This window comes from Halichoeres trimaculatus, unplaced genomic scaffold, assembly GCF_033239565.1.
Source record: "Halichoeres trimaculatus isolate MK-OKI-2021-1 unplaced genomic scaffold, fHalTri1.1 fHalTri1_scaffold_1, whole genome shotgun sequence".
Lineage (NCBI taxonomy): Eukaryota > Metazoa > Chordata > Actinopteri > Labriformes > Labridae > Halichoeres > Halichoeres trimaculatus.
In genome coordinates this window covers 41,957,288-41,962,299 of record NW_027437179.1, presented here as the reverse complement: position 1 = coordinate 41,962,299, position 5,012 = coordinate 41,957,288, and positions in this window count along the sequence as shown.

Genomic DNA, 5,012 nt, shown 5'->3' with positions numbered 1-5,012 from the left:
TCCCAGACACACACACACACACGTGTACACACACACACACACACCCTCCACTGTCTGTCCCCTGTGCCCCCTGACATCCTATTCATTTTCATTAGAGCTCTGCATGAACACAAATCATCCTGCAGGGTGTGTGTGTGTGTGTGTGTGTGTGTGTGTGTGTGTGTGTGTGTGTGTGTGTGTGTGTGTGTGTGTGTGTGTGTGTGTGTGTGTGTGTGTGTGTAGCAGTAAATGAATTGAAGATGTCACTTAAAGAAATGAAGCAGAGACAGATGAGTAGACCTGCTCTTTCTCTCACACAGAGGCCAGTCCCATAGAGTCCAAATGTCTGCTCCTGCAGCCATAAAAAGCTGATCCTGGTTCTGGTTCTGGTTCTTCTGCAGAGTCAAACCAGTCCCAGTTTGATTTTATTTTGCAGAAAGCATTTATCAGCTGATTGGACAGTTTGATTGGCACTGTTTAACTGCTGCAGGATGCAGAGACCTGCTGTCAGAATCTTCACCCTGACCCTCTGGTGTAAATCCAGGTCCAGCTGCAGGCTGACTCCCAGCCAAGCCTCTCTTCCCTAAGGCTGAGTCCATCTGTTGATCAGAGCTCAGGATCAATACAGCTGATGGACTAAAAGCCTTCAGAGAAACCTGAGACGGTCTCTGAGCCCTGAGGCCTGAGCCCTGTCCCTGAGAGAGGCCGCGGCTCACAGATCCAGCAGGGGGCGCTCACAAAAGGGACCTTTTCTCTGAGTCAGAAGAGCGAGGGTGTTCATCAGCTAATGCTGTTTCTGGCTCCAACGTGAGAAATCTTCATCATCCTGACTGATGAGCTCAGAGAGAAAAATGTCTCGTCCAAGGGGACGGCGGAGGACAAAAGAGGGGACGGGTTTATGACAGTCCCTGGAACAAGTCCAGAGAATCTGAAATCTCTTCAGGAAATCTGATCTCATCCTGTTTCTCATCAGAATCAGAGACCCAGAGATGATAAACTCTGCAGCAGAACATCAGGAGACAAAGATTAACACCAATCAGGAGACACACAGAGAGATTTCCACCAATCAGGAGACAGAAAGAGATTTAAACCTCCCAGAAGATGGAAAGACATAGAGCTAAAAGCTAACAAGTACGCCTGTCACGATAATCAATAAATCAATTAACCGAAAGATAAATAAAAATGTCCTCAGTAAGTTTGCCAGCCTGGATAAACTGACACGTGCATGCATGTTTGTTTTCCTCCTCTCTTTCGACCAAAGAGGCTGAATGAGAAGATGGCTCACTACGTCTATCTTTCCTAACATTGGGGTGCATAGGTTCTATAGCGGATTTAGCGGATTTATAGTGGAGTGAGCATCTGTCAAAAATGCGATCTTTGGGGTGAAGACGGGGCTGCTCGCGCGTACACACGGAGAGAGCTGAAGCGAGCGTCCTGAGGGGTAAGGAGGAAACACACGCTAATATGAGTGATGGCACGAAAGATACGGTTCTTAAGCCGCCTGCCACAGTCCCAGTGTGGGAATATTTTGTTTTTTATCAGAATGAACAAAGTGTGAGCTCATGAACACCAACCAGCTGATATGTTGCATTTGTTTGAAAATAGTGGCGACGAAGAAGAAGAAGGGGAGGTGCAGCGGAGCCTTGTTCTTTGACAATCCGCTCTTACTGAGGCTTTTGGTCGGCAAAGTAAATAGAAATAAAAGCGCCAAATGGTGGCGCTCAAAGACAGATACATTGCCAAAGAAATGCAGCCCTTCAATACAGTTGGAAGCCAGAAATGTTAAAAATGTTTGACAGACAGTACGGATTGACTGGGAAAAAGTACATGTTACAAACAATTCAGGAACTGTATAGACTCCCTTTTATTTAGGCTGTAGTTTTTATTGTTGTTGTTTTTTTGAGTTTCATTTTTCCTTTAGAGACAGGGTCTATGTTTTATTGTTTTTGATTAGTATTAATTATTTTCATTGACATGTATTTTTTTTCTAAAAGAGAGTCCATTTCATTTTCATTGCACTTTTTTTCTCTTTCTTGTTTGTTAAATTTATAATATTTTTTGTTTAATTTATTTTATTTAAAAGAGCCTGACCTTTTAATTACAGTTAAATACTCTTAAGAAATTAAAGTTTCTTGCTTTTGATATTGTCTACTCACTTTATTATCCCATTTATCATAATTACATCAATGAAAAAATGGAAAAATAATCAAAATACTATTGACAATAATATCGTTTATCGGCAATAATATTTTGGAAAATCATTATCTAGCAAAATTTGTTATCGTGACAGGCCTACATAGAGCTAAAAGCTCTATATCTATCTTCATCATGTAAGCTTGTTCTTTGGCTGCCTTTGCTAACATGATTTATGGGATACAGATAACAAATAAGTATTTTAGGACTAGAGGAGTCTCCCCCTGCTGGACTTTATAGGGACTGCAGGTTTGAGACACCCCTGTGTTAGTTTCATTGTTGGAAGCGTGTGTCCAAGCTTTGTTGAACGCTTCTCTTTGTTCTGTCGAGCAGCGGCTCCTCCCCAGAGGTCGGCGTGTACGAGCTGCTCATTACTGAATGAACCAAACACGGTGTCAATGATCTCTGATTAATTAAAGCTCACACCAGTAATTATACTGCACAGGCCGCCTGCTGTCTGCCAGGAACCCCCCTCGTCTGAATAATTGGTCTGAACATGATCTGTTCTGCTCTGATGATCCTGAAGCTAAAATATGAAATGATAAAACAGAATCAGAGCTTATTAGCATCACAATCCTCTATCAGTCAGCTGACTCCACTGTCAGGCTGTCAGCACGTCACAATCTCTGATTCATGGTGTCCGTCCCAACAACAATCACACTCACTCACACACTCACTCAGTCATTATGCATTACACATTTATTTAATCCAACTCAGCATTGAGACACAAACTTTTGTCTAAACTCCATAATCATCACTGACACAGCTCATCACTGCAGAACAACAATCCCGTCTGATAAACCTGAAAAACAGCCTGACAGTTTATGAACCAGGGTCGGGCTACATAACTAAGGCCACACATACAGGGTTCCCGAAGCCAAACACCAGATAATGTGGATTCAAAAGATGGCTCAATAAATTCACTATTATGACAGGGAATAAAGTCTAACTTTGACTTTGTTTGGATTCAGTAATAACAAAAAGAGTCTTTTATTAAGGTATCTAGTTTTTACTTTTGTGTAATGTTCATCAAAATATTAAGTTAATACATAAACATTTAGTTGACTGAAAACTTTATAAAGAATCAAAGACATTTTTATTATAACACACTTCGTATTAAACACAGTGTGTAATCAGTCTAATGGTTTAATTCACTCTGTCTAAAGGGAGGAACTGGGGGGGGCAGCGTGATGTCACTGGTCCCTGGGGAGCAGATGTGTGAGTGTGTGTCGTATGAGGGGAGCAGCAGAACAACAAAAGGAGGTTCGGAGTCCCCCCCCTCCCCTTCCCTCTCCGCCTCCTCCTCCTCCTCCTCCTCCTCCTCTCTCCTCCTAACAGATGCTGCGTCAAGTTTGCTGCCAGGAAACCAGAAACAGCACGGGAGAGAGTTTTATTGTGCTTTCAAAATAAGAGAGACTACGCTCTGGGTCATAAAAATCAGAGATAAACAGAAGTGCTAAACAGACTTTATAGTTGCCAAACTAATTTATATTTATTTATTTATTTATTTATTTTTAATGAGATACTGGTCTGATGTATGAACCGTAGTCTATTAGTCAACTTTGTAAACAACAAAGGTCTTGAAATTGCAAATAGTATAAATGAATTAACATTGATATGATACAGAAAGTCATCTTATGTTAAAACCTAAATAAGAACAGTAATATTTCTCCCCAATAAGTTATTTCTTTCAGTTATTAGTTGTCATTTCAATGTGAAGACTTAACTTAATTTGTGTTTATATTTTTTAAAATATCATCATCACTATTTTGTTGTTGTTGTTTTAATAAACAAAATGATTTTGATAATTTATTTTTTGTTTGCTCTATCATGATGGTCACACAGTATTAGCATATGATGTGTTTTCACATGATGTAATCAACTCAAGCTCAGCCATATTGGAGGCACTCTCACAACAGAACAGAATTGAGCTTGCAGTTACGGAGGATTATTTCGAACAAGAAGGTGAATTACTGCCACGTATTTAGCTGAGCAAACCGGTTGGACTGAGAAAAAAACATTTCATAAGCTTCTGACGACCAAGAATTATCACAGAATTGGGTGAGGAGTGCAAACAATTGTTCGAAGAACGGAGAAGAATGTGACTAGCTTAGCTACATCAGGATTTCCAAGTCAGTAATCTGTCATTAATCTCAAAATTCAGGTCTGTTCACAGTATTTCCCATCAGTTAGGTAATATTGTCTGCCCATTACATCTTCAAATCACACTGTAGTAAAGTAGATATATTGTTATTTAGTATAACTTTGATTAAGAGGTAATTAAAGTACAAATAGTACAAAGTAAAACTCATTGTCGTTCAGGTGACTTTTTAAAAATGCGGGCTAGAAGCCTCTCCCAAAGGAACATAATTTATCCTATGGAACCCCTCCCCCCATGAAAAGTACAGCAGTTACAATGTTTTCATACCTTTAGGTAGACGTTGGCAAAGATGCTAACTCCTCGTATGGGTCTCGCCTGCTTATCAGGCGTAGTTTTTCGTCTCTTAACTCTCTTTTTCTTGCTGGCTGAGTCCTCCACAAAGAGTTAGATTGTTCTCCATGAATTTTCCCACGTTTAATGGCGGATAAGACCTCTTGAAATCATATTTCACCACGCACTTCTTCCCCCGTCCATTCGTTCGTGTACCGCCAATATCGCCGCACATCCGGGTAACTAAATCGTGACGTCAGTGCAAAAGCTCTATAAAACAAGAAGCCTCAAAGACAAATGGATGCCTGACCGCTCCTCAGAGGACAGTTGCTGACGTTCTGCCTGTAAACGTTATTTAACGACGCTAGGAACAGCTAACACGTAACGTAAATCTGCCATTAACGAGCTT